The 20991-nt window shown below is 40.7% G+C and overlaps 1 protein-coding gene across 14 annotated transcripts in view; it reads left to right on the top strand.

The window, feature by feature from the left end:
• The window catches only part of FMN1 (formin 1), a 429856-nt gene that overhangs the window by 5112 nt on the left and 403753 nt on the right, over positions 1-20991 (top strand). For 2 of the 14 annotated variants that reach the window (XM_042989247.1, XM_042989248.1), the window contains 2 exons: positions 10967-11031; positions 13675-13706. The exons of 10 other annotated variants lie outside the window; for them this stretch is intronic. The gene's annotated coding sequence lies outside the window, so the exon portion shown is untranslated. The remainder of the gene's footprint in view (positions 1-10966; positions 11032-13674; positions 13707-20991) is intronic. 2 more of the 14 variants (XM_042989245.1, XM_042989246.1) reach the window with 1 other exon arrangement.

Raw genomic sequence — 20991 nt, 5'->3', positions numbered from 1 at the left:
CTGAAATCTCTCATTCTGCCCTTTGAAACTTCACTATTTTTTCCAGGAAGTTTCATTTAGCAATAGCCGAGTTGGTATATAGTTCTAGAGAGATTCAGGTTTGCAGGGTAAGAGATCTACAAAGGGAGAGAGAGAAAAAGAGAGAGAGAGAGAGAGAGAGAGAGAGAAGGAACAAGGATGAGAAAGCAGAAGAAAAAAACCCACAAATTTAAATGTATTGCCCCATCTCATTAAATCAGTCTCTCTATTCTGGGAATAGGTCAGTCTAGTTAAACAGTTATTTCAGGAGGCAGTAGTATAGGTAGGAGTCAGGTGCCTAACTCAGCCATCTGTATGGTGTATGCAATCAGGCATTTAGTAGGGGGCATTTCTGTGGAGACAAAAGAAAAACAAAAGTTAATGGTTAGAACAAACTATAAGCCCAGTTTTTGACTCCAGAGAAGACTTGGTTAATAAGATTTCTAAATGTTGGGCTTATGTCATCCTTCAGTGGTGGAGTTAGGACAGGCAGTGGCAGTCTGATGGTTTGCATCCTGCTTTGATTTCCTGGTTTGCGGTCTGAATGTCTCTGGCAATGGCACTGAGTGTTCCAGTGAACCTTCTGAGCGGCCTTATATAGCAACAAAGGTTGGATAAGGCAAGACTTTTTAATATTCATGTTGGTCATCAGGATCTGGGTGTTAATGGACAAGTAGCGGATGCAGCCTGAGGGTGGACCGGGGAAGGCAGATAAGGCTAAAGAGTAGGGCAGGAAATACCGCCATATTGCCACTGTCAAGGTGCTGGTGCTGACATGCCGGGGGGAGCCCTCCGGTACATGTTTCTGTGAAGTAAGCAACAGAGAATGGGAGATGACGTGAGGAACAATGTTTAATAATCCACCCAACACAGCAGTGTATGGCTGCTCTTCTTAGGGACTGTTGCCCTGTTTTGCCCCTATGAGTATCTGTCCACACTCAGGCAGGCTCAGAGGCTTTATCCGATGATTTCCCCTGTGACACATGGAAGGAAAAATACAGATGTTTCAGAGAGAAGGGGAACCTGTCTACTTCTGAGGAGAAGCTCCCTCTGATGATCCTCTCACCGTGGTAATTTGGGAAGACCATAAAAGTTTCCCAAACCTTGACACTGGCACAAATGAAGTTCCAATGAAATTCTCTGCAAGAATAGTATCATCTGTGGCAGAAAGGAAACCCTTCTGAGTGGCGCTGAGACAGTGCTGTCTCATGCTCCCCAAGATAGCTCCTTCAGGTGTCTGGGTTTCTTTCCGTATTACAGAGCAGCTTTTCTCCTCTTTGATGTTGTAAAGATGGCTGAGTTAGGACAGAGAAAGGATTTTAGAATTACAGTTACTGTCCTAGCATTTAACGATCTATGTGTTTGGGCCCCTGGAGACAGTAACTAAAATCTTCATCACCATTTCCAGAGGGCACGCTCATCTTGCTGCTTTGTTTGGTTCACTGATTGAAAGCCCATCCCCATGGTCTTCACCCTGCCAGTGCTAATAAAGCCTATTTCTCACCTTTACACCATGGAGTCCATATAACTTGTTGATGTTCTTCTTAGAGTAAAATGTCCTCAAAGTCTATCCCAAGGGCAGGCAGCAAGTGTATTTCCTCTCTGATGCTTAATGCAGGAGATTTAAGCTCCTTCCCTTGGTTACCTAAGCTGTCAGTAGGCACCTCTGTGCAGTAGGTAAGTGGTATCTTATCTCTCCTATAGATGAGCAATTCAGGGATCAGAGAGGTTAATATGGTTACTTAAAGGTATGGCTTTAAATGGAATCTCGGTAGTATTTATTGTACCTGTTGGATTTGCATTCTACCCTTTGTCTGTGCCCTAGTAAGCCACAGAGAACATTCCTGGCTTTGAAATTTTTTAAACTTCCAAAGCAGGATAAACCATAAATATAGTGCAGTATTCTGGGTATGGATTTAGTGAAAAGCAAGAGTTGCTTTTTTTAGGCATTAACATGATTACCCTTTCTCTTTTTAGATAAAGACAGCCACTTTAGAAAATTTTCTAGGCCTGGATCATATTTGGAAAGCTTTGCAAATAATGTTTTAAAAGCCCACAGGTCTGCAGAAAATGGAATTCATCTACAGAATTGGCGTCTGTTCTGTCCCCATTTGCCAATGTCCTCATCTCCTTTTATCTCTGTTTCTGCAGTAGCATCCTCTACCTTCTACCCACAGGAGACAACTGGCTTCTTTCTGACCCACCTAATCTCTATCACAATAAATATGAGTAGAACATAATCACACATAATAGGGGGTATTGTCCTTCTATTAAAGTCACTTTCTGATTTGTCTTAAGCTGGTCCTGATTTCCTTTAAGCTCTGAAAACGTAGATCACTTCTAATTTTCATGATTATTTGAAGAACTGAAACTCCATGATACCCTAGTGTCATAAGGGAAACTGGCAGATTGAAGGGGGAAAAAAAACAAACTTACTGTTTTCTCAAGGAACATTACCTTATTTCTTACTCTATAGTTCTTGTGCCCAAATTATTCTCTAGATAGTTGACAAGATTTTTTTTTAGTCGTACAGTGGAGAAAACTGAGATGGGGAGACAAAAAAGTGACTTGCCCAAGGTCACTCACGGTCAGTGGCACAGCCAAGAATAGATCCAGGTCACCCGACTCCCTGGGCTTTGTTTATTACATCATTCAACTTCTCTTGAGGAAGTAACAGCCCTGCCAGCTATAAAAAAATGAAAGGACAGTCAACGCTCAGACTCTGTTTTGGGGACTTGGTCTTTTTTTTTTTTAATTTTTATCTTTTTCCATTTTTGCTGAAAACAATAGCTGCCAAATTGTTCACTATTAGCTAGATTTTAAGACCTTAGAACCAGTGCAGAATTTGATAAGAACAACAACATTCTGTATCTACAGTCAATAGCACTGGATTGTACACTTAAGTTGTTAAAAGGACAGATCTCATGTCAAGTGTTCTTACTAAAATAAATAAAGAATTTTAAAAAGATAAACACAATTCTGATATCATAGTGACAAACTAGGCAAATGACAAAGCAAAAAGTAAAGGTGGCTGAAAGCTCTAGAGTGGTTGCATATGGATCTTGTGCTCAAACCACATCCAAGGACAAAATACACAAAAGAGGGAGGAGGGGCATATAGTCGAATTTTAAGTCTAAGACACTTACCTCTAGGGTGGTGTGGACCCAGGGGAATCGCATCAGGAAAACTAAGGTCATCAACAAGAAGAGAACTAGAAAAAAAATTGTTAAGCCAATTTTTATAAAAGAGGGCTTTTAATATTACAACCAGGATACTGATGTACAAATTTTGCTACTTGGAAAGGATGAAGTCAAATTCACAGAGGGCGAGGAAGCAGAACTAGTCCATTCTTATTTTGTTCTTATTTTGCTTGCTGTCTTTTCTATGCAAGTGCAGCCGGTGAGAATCTCCATCTAAAAACACAAGTATTTAAAAAGTATCTCATCTCATAATTGTTTTTTTCAAATCATACTCTGTTTTGTTTCAAGCCTCTTCCTTCTGGAAAGGTAGAAGACCTACCCTCAGGCCTTTTTAGGGTCACACCATTCCCCAGAGTTGTATCAAGTCCCCAGGGTGTTGGCACAGTGGGGCAGCATCGGGGGGAAACCCTCTGGTCCTTGACGCATCTGACCACACAGGTTACATGGTAGTGCCGTGTTTCTGCTCACATAACTCGCTCAGTTACAGGTATCCAGGTCATCCTTGGGCCACAGAAATATTTAGGCGACATATCCTCTCATCCTTCTACTTAGATGTACCACACACAGCTCTGGGGGCTTGTGGCCTCTCTGGGGACAATGCCAGAAAGCAAGGGCTGGCTCCTCCCTCCTCCTGGGTTTATAAGCCTCCCTCCCTCCTTTTCCAACAGCAGGAGGGAGCTAATTCTTCATGTTGCTTCAAGGCTCTTTATGTCCATAAACTTTATTCCTTTTTTACCTCCTTCAATAAATTCCCTATGTTCTTCTAAGTACTTGGGATTTTGGAAAACAAAATCCAGAAATATTCGCAGGCTATTTCTCTCTCTTTCTCTCTTTACCTTCTACCTCTCCTGATGCAATGAACACCACTTATGATATCTACCTTATTGGGACTCAAGCAAAAGGGGAAAACACAGGAGAAATAAAAAGAAATAGATTAATTACCTTTTTTTTTTTTGTTTTGAGAGAGAGAGAGAGAGAGAGAGAGAGAGAGAGAGAGAGAATCCTAAGAGGCCCCATGTTCAGTGTGGAGCCTAAAGCTGGTCTTGATCCCACAACCCTGGGATCATGACCTGAGCTGAAACCAAGAGTCAGATTCTCTACCAAATGAGCCACTGAGGCAACCCCAGATTGTTTTTGATCATTCTTTTTTTAGAAATACAGTGATTTGAGATATCTGTCTTATTCACATCTATTTCCCTTTCTCTGAAAATGGCCCCAATATGTAAGTATGGGCTCCATATACATAAGAACATGTACCTGGTCAGGGTTACTTAAACCAGGGATAGAAATCTGACCCAAGCTCAGCCAATCGGATTCCATAACCCAAGAATGAGAGTTTAGGACTGAAGGATGGCAGTGACTAGGAGTCAGTGGAGTTAAGTCACAGCTAGAGAAGTGCTCCAGGGGGAGGGCCTTCGAGCCCTGTCCCAGAGGCCATTGGAAGATTCTGCCTCCTGCTCTTGGCTTTTCCACCCTTACTTTGATTTCATGAATTTGCCCACGAATTTCATGAAATTGGATCTGCCTCCATTTTTGTTAACGTAGCCTAAATCAGGTTCAGTTGCTTGCAACCAGAAGAAATTCAAGATTGCAAAGGCAGAAACACATGATGATGAGAAAATTGAAACTCAAGATAGGTGAAGAGATAGTAGATAGAATCTAGCTATTTAAGATGTGTTCATCTAATGATTTAAAGTGATCATTGCAAGAATTATGTCTGTGATTCTGGAACAACTTTCAGCATTTTTTTGAGGACTTTTTTTTTAAATGTATATTTATTTATTTTGAGAGAGAGAGAGAGACAGAGACAGAGAGACAAGCATGAGCAGGGGAGGGGCAGAGAGAGAGAGACACAGAACCTGAAGCAGACTTGAGGCTCTGAGCTGTCAGCACAGAGCCAGATGTGGGGCTCGAACCCATGAAGGTGAGATCATGACCCAAGCTGAAGTTGGATGCTTAACTGACTGAGCCACCCAGGTGCCCCATGGACTTTTTTTTTTTTTTTAAACTGTGGGCACTGCTTTGTAGTAAGGCTGTGAACACACTAACGAACAGCCAGATGATGTGTGGGGTTTTTGAGAATGGAAGTGCTTCCATCTGAGGGCTTGCTAAAGAGACTGGGGTGACTTTGTCAAGATGAGGAGATGTCTCAGGTGTTTAAAGGGCCCTTGGACAGGAGAGGAGTTGGGTTTACAAACTCTGGTAGTAAGGACAAACACCAATGGAAAGGTATTAAGAAGTGGATTTTGGCTCAGAATAAGGGATTTTTTTTTTTACACTTATCACTGCCTTAAGGCCATGAGGTTTCCTTGTGGGCTAGAGAACAGTTTGCTATAGAAGAATTCAAGTTGAGACTGGACAGTGGTCATTCACAAAGGTTATAGTGAAAGGGAAACTCCAGAATTGGGATAGAATGGATAATTTCTATGCTGTCTCTAAATCTAAGATTCCATAATTTTCCCTATGAATTTTGTCAACTCCTAGACTAGAAAAATGCCAACCCACAACTTGACAGAATATAATAGGAGTTAAGGCATTTCGAAAATACTATTTTATCAGATTTTTTTTCCTTTATATGAAAAAAACAAAACAAAACAAAAACACCCACAGGCTATATCATATCATTGAGAGAAGACATTTTCACAGAGAGAAATCTGTACTGTATCCGTACTGTACTGTAATCTGTACTGATAGTGATTAAAGTCTTCACAGCCAGGTGGTTCACTGAATGGAAAACATTTCTGTAATATTAATGTAATCATGCAAAACCCAGGGAATGCTGAATTCCAGTGTCCCTAAATTTCTAGGCTACATGAACCCAAATAGACTTCTTGAGTTATTTTACAGAAGAAGTCAGAATCCCAACTCTTTTCCCAGACCTTTATAAATGAGAAAGATGTTACCGTGGCACCTTTTGTGGGACTGAAACAGGCAGTTCAGATGTTTTATCCACCACTCCCCAAGACACCACACATTAGCCAGTCCCTTTTAACAACCGTGTAACCATTTGTGTATTTTAGATTATTATTCTTAATTAGAGGGTAAGCACTGGATTATTCTAGTTTGTCATTTACCGCAGCAAGCAGATGCTGACATTCAATAATCACGTCTTAAACAAGAATGGACAAGGAAAGCCACTTAGTTTGAAATCCTGGTAAAGACTCCCATCAGATGTAGTCCAACATGAAGATTTTCATAATCCCTTTTATAATCTCTCACTCTTCATGTAAAAACCTTAAGAAATGCAAGCATACATATAACCATTCATTAGATCTCTATGTGCTATGACTTTTATAAAGAGCATTCAAAGGAATCCAGTCTCTTTTGCTTTGCAAATTGGATTCTCAATTCATTTTAAAGACACCATTTGCGATGTAAGTAAAAACATATTTTCTGTCTATTTTAGAGTCCAACTTGAAAAAAACATAATCATGAATGTAGGGTGTGAGGTAAAATCGTTTTAAAAATCATTTCTGGAAATGTAAAAAAAACAAAAAGGTACAAAGAAGGAAATAACAACGATCCATATTCCCACTATATTTTGTATTCCATATTCCCTCTACTTTTGGGAAACACTTTAAACAATTCATGTATGTTGATTATCAAGAATTCAAATAAGGCAAAAAGTTACAAAGATGAGAATTAAAAAACAATCATCTCAAATACTACAGTTCTCATTGTTAACCTTAGATGAACATCATTTTATACATCTATCTATAGCTATCTACTTGTCTATATGGATGGATATTTAGATAGAAGTGCTTTTATAAAAATAAGTAGAGATGCTATTTATAACAAAAATTATTTTTAAAAAATTTCAAGCAATTAAAAAAATTGAATTGAAATTAAATAGTCTAACATCAAATGAATATCTCATTTCAAGATATATTATTTCCTGAAAAAAGTCTCTTTATGGCTAAAGTATCATGAAAAGTATTAAAAAGCTGGAGTCACTGTCATTAATTATATTGCTGTTTTTATGAACTTTGTTCTTTTTTTTAATGTTTATTTTTTTTGAGATAGAGAGAGAGTGTGTGTGCGTGTGTGTGTGCGCGTGTGTGCACACGCATGAATTGGGGAGGGGCAGAGAGAGGGAGACATAGAATCTGAAGCAGTCTCCAGGCTCCTAGCTATCAGCACAGATCCTGATGCAGGGCTATAACTCATGAACAGGGAGATCATGACCTGAGCCGAAGTCAGATGCCTCACCAACTCAGCCACCCAGGCGCCCCTGAACTTATTTCTTTAGACAGTTTCAATTGACTTCCTTTTTTTTTTTTTTTAAAGATTTTATTTTTAAGTAATCTCTGTACCCAACGTAGGGCTTGAACTCACAATCCTGAGACCATGATTTGTATGTTCTACCAACTGAGCCAGCCAGGCACCACAGTGACTTCCTTTTTTGGAAAGATTAACACTTTTGAAACTTCTTCTCCATTTCCTCTTACCACCTCCTGAATATTGTTAAATGTTTTATTATTTTTTCATTATTCAGGTTATGTGTCCCCTTTTGCTTTGTAGATATATTTTGAGAGTTGTTTAGTGGTTGCTCTATGCTTAAATGAATCGAATGCATACAGCTCTGGGTGTGATATCTTTGTGCTTTATTTTCGGTTATTTTGATAAATAGTAACCCACCAACTTAACACAATCATTCATAATCTCTGATATTTAGGGTCTAAAACTGTGTAAACCACTATCATTCATCATGAAAAAATTGTTGAGTGCCTGTTTGGTGCCAAACATTGCTGAGGTCTAAACTCTCAATGTTAAATAACATATAATCTCTGCCCTTAAGAAGCAAGAGCAACCGGGGCTCCTGGGTGGCTCAGTCGGTTAAGTGTCCTACTTGGGCTCAGGTCATGATCTCATGGCCCATGAGGTCAAGCCCCGCGTCGGGCTCTGTGCTGACAGCTCAGGGCCTGGAGCCTGTTTCAGATTCTATGTCTCCCTCTCTCTTTGACCCTCCCCCACTTATGCTCTGTCTCTCTCTGTCTCAAAAATAAACGTTTAAAAAAATTTTTTTAAAGAAGCAAGAGCAACCAAAATATATTAAATTCCTAGTGTGTTAGCTCCATGAGAACTGCTTAATTATTTCTTTATCTGCTGTGTCCATTATAAGGCCTGGTATTGCATAGGCTCTCAATTAATACTTGTTTAATTAAGTGGGACTTTATGTGCTGCAAACTGGGGTAAGCGCATTGAAAGCTATACCTGGGGTGCCTGGGTGGTTCAGTCGGTTGAGCATCTGACCTCGGCTCAGGTCATGATCTCACAGTTTGTGGGACAGAGCCCCACATCTGGCTCTGTGCTGACAGCTCTGAGCCTGGAGCCTGCTTCAGATTCTGTGTCTGCCTCTCTCTCTGCCCCTCCCCTGCTTGCTCTCTCTCAAAAATAAATAAACATTAAAAAAATTAAAAAAAAATTTTTTTAAAGCTATATCTAATTTTATCTTAACAACAAACCTATTAGGTAGGCATTGATTGTCTCTTTTTATAGATGAGGAAACCAAGTCTCAGTAAATAATATCCCAAAGTTATATGATAGGATTTGACCGTAAAGTTCATTCTTTTTTCATGACACCTGGCCTGCATCATTTATGCTGGAAATAATGTAGGAAAGAGGCACGTGAACTACTGTTTATAATACATGGGTAAGAAGTACAATAGTATATGTACCGTCTAGAGGCTAAAGGGCTGTTTGGTGTGGAATCTCCACTCTATCATTTTTTCACTATCTGACGTTGATCAAGCTACTTCTCTGAGCCTCAGCTTCCTATCAGTAAAATGGGATTAACAGAGGGAGGAGTGAATGAAGTAACTCAGGTAAAATGTGTAATGCCTGCCACCAGTGCTCAAGAAAGAGTAGCCGTTACCCCTATTTTTACAAAGTTCTCTGGATGCTCGAAGGGATAGTTTTTCCCCCGGATTTTCAGGGGAGGAGACATTTGTGCTTGGGCTCTGCTAGAAGCATAGGAATTTATCAGGTCAGAAATAGACAGCATCATGGCAGAAAGAGAAACATGGATCATAGGACTGGAGACCTTGCCGAGATGCACCGTATTTGCATTACCCTAATTAACTCCCGAACCTTCCTTCCTTGGCTTGCACATCTCGGGAGTGTCCAAACAGGAGTATCTGTGTTTAGAAAGGCCGACTTGCAAATAGACTATCGTATCTTACTGGACCATCTTCCCACTGAGAAGGTGAATTCATCAGTGTCTGTACAGCTCCGAGGAAACGTAAGGTGACGGGACTTTAGGACTCCTGGTCCAGGAGGCCAGGGGCCATCCCAGGCCAGCTTCAGAGCCCTTGTTGGTTCTGAGAAGGAGCCTGCAGTCTGTCTGATATTCTAGAACAGTGTTTCTCAATCTTTTTTTTGTTGCCCCTCTCTTTAGACTTTTCCCTAATTGCCTCCCCGTCATGAAATGTTAGTACCATAGATAAATTGCCTATGTGTTATGTACTCTATGTTTATCCCTACTTCATACACTCAAAGAGTGAGATTTTTAACCCTCTCCCAAGAACCACTATGAATGAAGCAGGCTTCAGAGGGATTTCTCAGGTGGGCTGCTGTTCTGGAACTGACCCGAAACTTGAAGGCTCTAACCGTTGTACCACAAACAGCCATTTGCACGATGATTCCTTCCAGGAAAATAATCTGGGCTACCGCACCAGCTTCCCATCTGGATCCGTTCTCTCCCTTTCACAGTCTATTTTCCGTATAGCAGCCTGAGTGACCTTTGAAAAATGTAATCAGATCATGTCTCTCCCCAACTTAAAACCTTCAAGTAGCTTCCCCTTGGACTTAGAAAAAAGTGTGGATTCTATTTCATGGCCCCGAAGCCTAGCTGATATGGCTCCCATCCACCGCTCCTGTCTCTTCTGGTGCCAGCCTATGTATAGGGGAGGGTCTCCCATGGACAAAGGCCATCGGACAGAAAGTCACACATGTTTTCAGCGAGCAGCTCTCGGGGTGTGCAGATCTCTGCTGAGAGGACAAGGGTGGGCCCTGGCAGCAGTGGCCATGACACTGGAAGGGCTCAGAAGAGGGGGGTCTGGAAAGACTCCTCTGAAGCACGTGAAGTGAGGTGAGGGTCACCTCTGTGCAGAGGAGACAGCATGTGTGGAGCCTCTATCGTGGGAGGGAGTGGCCTACATGTGAGCCACTGACAGGTAACTGGCTAGGGCTTGCTTGAGATGAAGCTGGAAGATGTGGAGGTCCAATCCAATAGGGCCTTTGAGGCCAGGTTAAGGGCCAAAATCTGTTTTAAGAGAGAGAGAGAGAGCCATTGAAGGGTTTTGACTAGGTGATTAGCTACAGAGGTGGTAAGGTCAGATTTTTGTTTTGAAAAGATTGCTTTGGTTTCAGTGTGAACAGCAGGCGAATGAACACAGACCAGTTTGGAGGCATTAACGTGGTAGGGTGGCTAACCAGTACTGGTTTTAGCTCACACTGAGAGGCCCACATCCTGGAAACGCCTCAGTCATGAGCAAGCTAGCACAACTGGTCATCCTGCACGGTGCAGTCATTCAGATGAGAGGTTCTAGTTGTCTTATGAAAAATGCAGGATCTTCTCTTCCCTCAACTCATTTCAGAAGTAAGAGGATCAGCATCATGATTCCCTTTTTCGGAAAGCCCCTTAGAATTGGCTTCCCCAAATATACAGACAACACAGCAATACACACACACGCACGCACGCATGTGCAACTGCTTCAGGTAAGCGTGGATTGTTTTCTCTACAACAGGCCTGGTGGCATCATGTTTTTGACATCTCGAAGCCTGGAGCCTGCCCAAGTGAAGGTTGATCTAGGTAAGAAGGTGGACAAAATCATTGGCGTGCCTTGTACTTCTGCTCACTATCAAGCTGCACCTTGGGCCTGGGCTCCTATGCAGTCTCTTCATCCCCACTATCCTGGTCACAGCTTTGCTTTCCTTCCCTAGTCCCAGGAACGCTTGTTTTTTGACCATGCTGTACTACAGAGCACTTTAGTATCTGTCAATTGCCCCACAATAAAATAAATATCGTCACTCTTAGATCTCAGAACTGTCTCTGCACCCCCTTATCTAACTGTTCCCACTGTTTTCTAGTTCACTAGGTAGAAGACTTTTGTTACTAAACCATCAGAAAGAATCGAGGGAGGAATACTGCTCCTTCTTCTGTAAATAGCTAATGGGGCCCACTCTGTGTCAGACACCACTTTAAACACTGGACATGTACATTTACTAGTATTTGTATTAATAAATGGATGACACATTGGGCAGACTTTTATTAAGCACCCATGATTTTCTAATTAATCTCTCAAGCCCAGGACATAGGCCACAACCTGAAACAAAGCTCTTCCTTTCGTGGTGGTTATGTTCTGCAGTGTGGAGGGGAGAGACCAAGAAACCAGTGTGTGTGTGTGTGTGTGTGTGTGTGTGTGTGTGTGTGTGTATCATGTGGCAGGTGACAAGTCCCTTAGACATATCAGTGTAAGGGCTGGAGAGTGACATGGCCTTGGTGATTCATATCGAGTCACCAAGGAAGACTTTTTATGAGGCATCATTTGAGTGGACACCTGAAGGTGGCTAGAGACTAAGTCATCAAGATTTTGAGGCAGTTCAGGCAAAGGGAACAATTTAAAATTGTTATTTTAAATATTAAATATTTTAATATTTTATTTTATTAAAATTGTTATTTTAAATATTAAAATAATATTTTATATATGCATATATATACATACACACACACATATATATATATTTGGCTTATGGTTGAATCTTGGAATCTAGTCTTTCATTTTTTTTTAGGCATTGTTCAAAGTGTCATAAATCCATTTACCCCCCTTGCTCAGTATCTTCAAACTTTTAAAAACCTCTCTTTTCTTCACTTTCCATATTCCCTACTGTCACTTTCAATGACCTGTCATGGAAATTTTGGTACTCATCAAGCCATTTACTCCCTGTTTTTTGTATTTTTTGTATTTTTCTCTGATTGATACATGTTTTAGTGACAGAAAGCCAGTTTTGTTCCTGATCATGACTTTTTGTCTACCTAAATTGTTGTGTTTGCTAGAAAGTAAACTCAGGCTGTCATTAAACATTAATGCTGGCTACAAATAATAATGTGCTTGAATTTTCAGGCAGAGACAGGTCAGATTTATATCTTCAGATAATGGTACTTCAGTGCACTGTTTCCTGAATATCTTCTATCTTTATTACATGTACTGTAGGGAATACAAAGATGATGGTGATGATGATAGTACCTCTCCCTAGGGAGCTTTTAATCAAGCAGGAAAAATACATCACAAAGGCTAATTGATGGTAGGAGACGGGGTGTATCAGGATTCTACTCCTGGATAGTATAGATCTGAAACACAAAATGATAAAAATAGTTACTGATATAGCCCCTATGTGTATGTGTACTAGGTATAGGTTTAGCAGGTATCACTACCGACTGTATCTGAGGCATGAGAAATTGAGGCACATAGAGTAACCTCATAGCCATCTGAGGTTACCATGCTAAGTGGCGGAGCTGGGATTTGAACCAAGGCAGTATAGGTCTTAAAGTTGTGCTAAGGGTTAGGAAGGAGGGACCCTCTGGGCCTCAAGACTGTGAAGCATGGAGCCCAAGAACATCTGAAATCTGAGGTCATGGGCACAGTTAGGATGGAGTCAAATATTCTGACAGACAAGACCAAATACATTTTGAGAGCCAGAGCAGGATGTGGAGACATTATAGGCTGCTTTAGGCTGGTGAGAGCATAAGAAGGGCCGGAGTTGAAGATTTTTGCCTTTGAGGTTGGGCCAGGGAGGAGTGATTAAAGTACCTTTTCAGATGCTACATGTTAGGTTCCAAATAAGGCGTTTGGATCAAAGGGAGAAAAGGCTTTAGAAATGCCAGGGTTGAGAGATCACTTGTCCTGGGTCTCACTTAAGCTAGCAGTGAATTTTCTTTTACAATAGAGGTGGAAGTAATAAGCCCTGATTAATGCATTTCTTTTCACCCATGCTAATTTTACATTCAGTGTTACTTGTTTTCAACACTTCACTTGTTTTCCTTACGGTCCTTGTATTACTGATTAAAGTTTGGTTTTGTCTCCCTACTTGTGAGTTTCTTATGCCATTTTCTTTGCCTGCTTTGACCCCTTTCCATACCGTGGTATCTTTTGGCTTCAGAAGTCTGGGTTCTGATCCCACGTGTGCCCTGAATTCACTGTCTAGCTAGAAGAAGAATTTGGAGAGCGGGCTCCATTTCTCTGCAGGAGGGATTGTGGAATTGCACTCTAAATAGGGAGAACCAAAAACTGTCTTAAGGATGAGAACACTGAGGTACAGAGGGGTTGAGTGGCTTGTGAAGAAAGATCGCTATTAGTGATTGCCAGAGCTGGACTCGGTCCAAGCCTTCTCACTCTGAATTCATTGTGTTTTCCCCGGTCTGCGCTGCCTGGGGGGGAAACCGTCTCACATGAAGACTGATCAGACCCGGACCGGTTGCACCAGGGGGTGAGTGCTCCATATTCTTTGACTTAAAGGAGAGGAATTAGTGAATAGCCTGGGTTGGGCTCTGTGCTGACAGCTGGGAGCCTGGAGACTGCTTCAGATTCTGTGTCTCCCTTTCTCTCTGCCCCTCTCTGCTTGCACTCTGTCTCTCTCTCTCTTTCTCTCTCTCAAAAATAAACACTAAAAAAAGAAAGATTCTTTTCCTTTCCAAGAAGAATATATACCATGAGATTGACAAAAAATAACACCACCTCAGGATGGAAGTGGTTCTCAAGGCCAGTTCATTCAAACACCTAGCCATTCATGGAAAGGTTAAGTCAAGGGGACCTGGTAATGGATTGGAATCTGAGAGTGGGAAGATTTTAAGGAGGACCAGTAGGTCTGTGGAACTGGATGGTTAATCATATGATTTCCTCAGACTCTATCGACATTCATCAATATGCGCTTGAAAATGTCCAACTCTAGCAAGCCTTCTAAAAAATCCATTCTATTTGGAGGACTTTGATTTTACCTTCTTTGGGATGAGATATGTATTTATCACTGAGTTTCTTTTCTTTTTTTTCCTTTTCTGTGTTATTTGCTTCTTCTTTACTCTTTGTAAACTTAATAACCCAGCAATCACTTGTTTGTGAGTTGTAGTGAGGCCCCATTAATAATAATACCTTACTGTGGCGAATCTTGAATTTCTACCTCTTCACATAGAACTTATTCTACCTCTGAACCCCTCCCTCCAACCCCCCCAGTAATTTCCTGGAGCCTAGCATCTGCTCAGCAGTCTGGCTAGTCATACCATCCTCCAGTGTCATCCTCACTGCACCTTGTCTTGGCCTCTGCTGCTGTCGCCCTCCATCAAAATGACACTGTGCTGAGCACAGCAGCCTTGTCTAATGGCCTGTTTGAGTTCTTAGGGCACTGAGGAAGATGGTGCTTGGGGAAGAACAGCCTCTTTTCCAATCCCAGGGCCCAGGGCCCTGAAGCAGGAGTTGCTTGGTTTCATATACTTACAAAGTCTTTTATGAACACAAAGAAATTTCCTACCTTCTTTCTTCTGTCCGGGTCAGATATTGTCCCTTTTGCTCCATTGTCCCCATCTCTCTTAGTCCCCTACCCGCAATTTCTCCTCTCTCTCTAGATTTTCATAACTAAATATGTCCCCTTCTTTCTTACTGTCTCTCTAATCCCCAAAACTACTCCCTGCGTGTCTACTCATATAATAAGCTCCTTGTCCGTCAGTTTCACAAAGAGGTGGACTAGATATTCCAGGCTGGGATCAGGTGGGTCAGCCGCGACACAATAGCTTTAGATTGATGTGCTTCAGCTGCTCCATCATTTTTCTGTGGGTTATATGATGTTGTTCTTTTATCAGAAAACCACTGGGAAGCTCATCCTCATACTTACTGAATTATTTCAGTGATGAGACTCCCCGCCTCCACTCTCTTCTCTTCCTCCTCAAAGTCACAGTCTTTAATTCTCCATCCTTTATATTTTCACCAGCCTTATTGAAATTATTTGTTTTCTTTCTTCTGTCTCTCCATTTTGAAAATCCTCTCTTGTGAGCTTGAGTATGGATAGAGTGTCTTCCAGGCCATCCTACCTGAATGTGATGTACTGAAAGGACATTGACTTTGGGGTTAGACTGACCTTGTGTTGAAGCCCAACTCCACCACTTCCTTCTCATGAACTTCATTCGTGACAATATATAAAATGAACATAACAACTCTATGAGACAAAAGATAACTGCTTCAGTTAAATGAGTTATCAATTGAGGAATTTCTAACTAGGGTCAAACCACATAAGCAGTGTTGGTCTGCTCTCCTTCTTCCCTTTTTTTTTTTTTTTTTCCCTCTCATCTCTTGGTGACAAGTTGCACTTAGCTGTGCATCTGGCTGTGGTTCATCACTGCATGTAGATCCACATAACACTCCTGCAGCACATGTTGTGCCTTTCCTTATCTGGCTGTCCTTCTTCCAGGTGAGTCAGTACACCAGTGGCCTTTGCATCAGGTTCATCATGGAACCTTGAGAGGTAGTATGTGGGTTGACATTTAGTCATAAAACCACATGTTCCACCTCTCTGTACCTCTTTGTAATGGTGTCATACTTCACTAATACTGTAAAGTCTCTGAGTACCTTAAATGTATAACACAGGTCTCCCATCTGAATCATTGTTTTTTACGTGTAGTACATCATGGTGGCAGCTAATGATATTAATGCACAGTTGTATAAACAGCCACGTGTCTAAATCTGTTTGTGAATGTGTTCATTGTGTTCATTTTACTGAAACATTTTAGGATTGAAGACTAACTAACTATCATTATGGCTATATTAGTAGCATTTGGGGTCTGACAAGCAATTGAGACAGAAGAGAAGGAATGGGGAAATGTATTCTTTAAAAAAATTTTTTTTAATGTTTATTTATTTTTGAGAGAGAGACAGAGCACAAGCAGGGGAGAGGCAGAGAGAGAGTAAATATGGAGTCCAAAGCAGACTCCAGGCTCTGAGCTGTTAGCACAAAGCCTGACATGGGGCTCAAACTCATGAGCCGTGAGACCATGACCTGAGCCAAAGTCATATGCTCAACCAACTGAGCCACCTTGGTGCCCAACATGTATTCTTTTTTTTAAGTTTATTTATTTATTATTAAAGAGAGAGAGAGAGAGAGAGAGAGAGAGAGAGAGAGAGAGAGAGAAAATGAATGACTGGGGGGAGGGGCAGAGAGAGAGGAAGAGAATCCCAGGCAAGCTCCATGCTATCAGCATGGAACCTGATGTGAGGCTCGGTCTCACAAACTGCAAGATCATGACCTGAGCTGAAACCCAAGAGTCGAGTGCTTAACCAACTAATTCCCTGAAATTATTTATGTTATACAATGTTGGTATTTACTGAAATATTTAATATTTCAAAGCATGCTTTTTGGAAGAATAAGTGGAATACTGTAGTGTTGTTTTGTTTTGTTCTGTGGCTCAAATAGACCCCCCCAACACAACCAAATGGATGTTTCTCCTGATGATGTCAGTCCCTTTGAGAAAGATTTTCTTGGTAGATCCTGATCTCTTAATCACACAGATTCCTCTCAACTAGAAAGTCAAAATATCCTGCAAGTAAAGTTCACTTTAGGGACCATTGTTACTTAATCCAAAGACAGGTGTATTTGATAGTGTGCTCCCTAGTGGCCTCATCTGATTCAGATTTACTTTGCATTTGTGAGACAGAAATTTGTGCCAGTTGCAACTTTTTATAAAAGGCTATAAAAAGTGATAGAACCCCAGACCTTAGTTTCCTTATCATTCTGTATTCTAACTATCATCACAGATCTGTTTGCTGTACCCAGTATTTATTTGCTTTTATTTCAAACTATCTTTGAAACTGGCTACAGGCAATGTAAAATTTTCCTGATTTCAGAACCACGTTCAGAGTCCTTTAGTCCCAAGAGGTTCCCTTGTGTGCTTTTAAGGGGGAGAGACTGAGAGACTTACCACTCGTTATTTTGGGAATCAGAACAACAGCCATTTGTCTCAAAATGCATTTTCATTTTTTTATTGTGCATATTTTTTCCTCTGTCCTCCTAAGCAGTTTTAGCAACCTCAAATTCAAATATGTGTTTATTAAGTTGTTTTATGTTTTTCAAAGGATTTTCTTAATATGTTTTGAATCCTAGGAATATAAGAGAGTTCTAGAAGCAACATGAGGCTGCTATTACAAGTTATCCAAGGCAACCATCCATATCTCAAAGCTTTGAGCTTTCCATCGGTTTCATAAATGCATATAATGACCTTCACCTTTATTCTTTCCAAGCCTACCATAGGGATAGCTGTGATTTTTAATTTCTGATATAATAATAGCCTTTTTATGTTTTTGCCTTTCAATTGAAATCAATTAATATATTGTTGAGAATGAACTTGTGGAATGATCTGGAAATGCTTTTTTTATAAGTTTATTTATTTATTTTGAGAGAGAGAGAGAAAGAGAGAGAGTACGTGTCTGAGCGCACATATGTGCAAGTGGGGGAGAGACAAAAAGAGAGGGAGAGAGAGAATCCCAAGCGGGCTTTGCACTGTCAGCACAGAGCCCAACATGGGGCTCAGTCTCACGGTTCATGAAATCAGGATGTGAGCTGAAGCCAAGAGTCAGATGCTTAACTGACTGAGCCACCCAGGTGCCCCTGGAAATGCTTTTAAAATTGCATGTACATGGTATGAAAGAACTATTAAACATCTGTGTGATATATTAACCTGCAGGAATTGTGCCCATGATATTGTTGCACAGAGTAGTAAAAGTGTAAGTGTCAATCATATGGGGAATTCTTGGAGCAGCCTGGTTTTTTAAAGGAAGATGTGAATTGAGCCCAAGATTGTATTCTGTCCTTTGCTTTGGGTCTGACTGCAGCTACTTTGATATAAAGGGTCTGTGTCTTTAAACCTGTTGAAGTTAGGGATAAGATAATTACCCTCTGTGGCTGAGACTTTCTTTTAAATTCAGATGGCAAACAGATTAGTTAGATGTTGAGATAATTCTCTGGAAAGCTTCAGCCTCCTGCCAAAGGTAGAATTTGGTTTAAATGATTGAGCAAACGTAGTTCCAAGGGTCCATACCCACAGCCAGGCCCCTGATCACAAGGGGAACTGCTTCCAAGGAGTGAGGCTGGGGGGAGTTCTCTGATACTTTTTATTACATTTCCTGAGGTAGAAACTTACTGACATTCGGTCATAATTCTCTTACTTGAGGCAAATTTAATGCTGATATTCAATTTTAACCTTTCTTATCTCCTCTGGGGCATTTGTGGGTAAGTCTTTCTTTAGGTCCTAGTGGAAATATTAAGCCGTGAGTACTGGTGTTCTCTCAGGACAAAGTGGAATTCCTAGCAAGAATTTTGCAAGTATTACATCTTCTTTTTCTTTGCTGCCAAGTGGAGAATTGATATTCTGGCTAAGGGGTAACATGATGTTTTAACTTGCTTAATAGCCATAATCTGTTAACCATCATTTTCTGAAGAGGAGATAAATAATCCTTACGTAGAAGTGTTAGAGGTCTCTTGAGGGTCTCCCATAATGAATTCATGATCTCTTCCTAAAGTTTTAGGAAATGCAGTGCTTTGTAACTTCTACATGCAGACTTTTAAGACAGACAGACTTGGATTCAAATTTCAATTCTGTGACTCAATAACTTTGTGACTTTGGGCAAGTTGCTTAACCTCTCTAAGCTTATATTGCTCTCATGGTTAAAATGGGAGAATTACTAATAGCCATCTAGTAGGACTATGGGAATCAATGATGGAGGCATAGGAGACACTAAGCCTAGTGCCTAGTAGTGATTAAGGACTCTTGAGGTCGGCCAATATCTGCCTCCTTCTCTTGTTCACATTCCTCTTTTTTCTCCTTCTCCACCAAGTATGAATCCACCTATTTTAGTAGCACACCATTATCTTTAATTTGACTGCCTGTCTCCAAATTGTTAACTTCCTGCCTCTTCGTTGGTCAACTAAGGAAAAGCAGCTTGCCAGACAGCAGTGGTGATTCTAGCTGTTTGTGCTGAAACAGACATGAACGCTGCATCGGCATGCAGTGCTGGGCTACTCCATCCCTTTCTGGGCAGATCCTTGTTGAACATCACTGTATTTAGGGTTACTGGTACTGTGCAGAAAACATCTCAAAATGACAAACTCTCACGGCAGATTTTATGAACTGACACTGGATTCAGATGAATAGGGCCTTCTTCCATCGCCATGGTAAACGTGTGTTGGTGAGTATTTAACACCGGTATGGCCTCCCTCAACAAGAACAGCCAAGCAAAGAGGAAGCAGATGCACCTTACAGAACCATTGCTTATAAATTATAGTCCCGTGTAGGATCCTGAATATTTAATCAGAGAAATCTTCTAAAAATCATATTTAAATGAAAGATCTGTTCCAAGGAGTGGCTTTGAGCCCACTTGCTTTCCTCCGTATAGTACTACATGGCATTTAAAGTTCTGTCTAGGGGCGCCTGGGTGGCTCATTCGGTTAGGCGTCCGACTTCGGCTCAGGTCATGATCTCACGGCCTGTGGGTTCAAGCCCTGCATCGGGCTCTGTGCTGACAGCTCAGAGCCTGGAGCCTGCTTCGGATTCTGTGTCTCCCTCTCTCTCTGACCCTCCCCTGTTCATGCTCTGTCTCTCTCTGTCTCAAAAATAAATAAAACATTAAAAAAACTTAAAATAAAAAAATATAATAATAAAGTTCTGTCTAGAGGTGCCTGGGTGGCTCAGTTGGTTGAGCAACTGATTTTGGCTCAGGTCGTGATCTCATGGTCCATAAGTTTGAGCCCCACATAGGACTCCATGCTGACGGCTGTGTTGAAGAAAAGTGGTGAGAGTAGACATCCTTGTCTTGTTCCTGATCTTAGGGAGAGGCTCTCAGTTTTTCTCCATTGAGGATGATGTTAGCTGTGGGTTTTTCATATATGGCCTTTATTATGTTGAGGTATGTTCTCTCTAAACCTACTTTACTGAGGGTGTTTATCATGAGTGGACACTGTACTTTGTCAAATGCTTTTTCTGCATCTATTGAAATCATTATATGTTTCTCATCCTTTCTCTTATTGATGTGATGTATCACATTGATTGCTCTTTGAATATTAGACCACGCTTACACCCTAGGAATCAATCCCACTTGATCGTGGTGAATGAGTTTTTTGATATATTGTTGGATTTATTTTGCTTTTATTTTGTTGAGGATTTTTGCATCTGTGTTCATCAGGCCTGTAGTTCTCTCTTTTAGTGTGCTTTTATCTAGTTTGGGTACCAGGGTAATGCTGACTTTATAGGATGAGTTTGGAAATTTTCCTTCCTCTTCTATTTTTTGGAACAGTTTGAGAAGAATAGGTATTAACTCTTCTTTAAATGTTTGGTAGAATCCACCTATGAAGCCATCTGGTCTTGGACTTTTGTTTTTTGGGAGTTTTTTGATTACTGATTCAATTTCCTTGCTGGTAATCGGTCTGTTCAAATATTCTATTTATTCCTCCTTCAGTTTTATATGTTATATGTTTCTAAGAATTTATCCATTTCTTCTAGGTTGTCCAATTTTTGGCATATGATTTTTCATAATATTCTCTTACAGTTGTTTGCATTTCTGTGGTATTGGCTGTTATTTCTCTGCTTTCATTTGTGATTTTGTTTGAGTCCTTTCTCTCTCTGTCTCTCTCTCTCTTTTTTTTTTTTTTTTTTGATTAGTCTGGATAGAAATTTATCAGTTTGTTGATTTTTCAAAGAACTAGCTCCTGGTTTCATTGATCTGTGCTATTGGTTTTTGTT

Source organism: Panthera tigris, chromosome B3 (genome assembly GCF_018350195.1).
Source record: "Panthera tigris isolate Pti1 chromosome B3, P.tigris_Pti1_mat1.1, whole genome shotgun sequence".
Lineage (NCBI taxonomy): Eukaryota > Metazoa > Chordata > Mammalia > Carnivora > Felidae > Panthera > Panthera tigris.
This window is presented reverse-complemented; position numbering and strand designations above follow the sequence as displayed.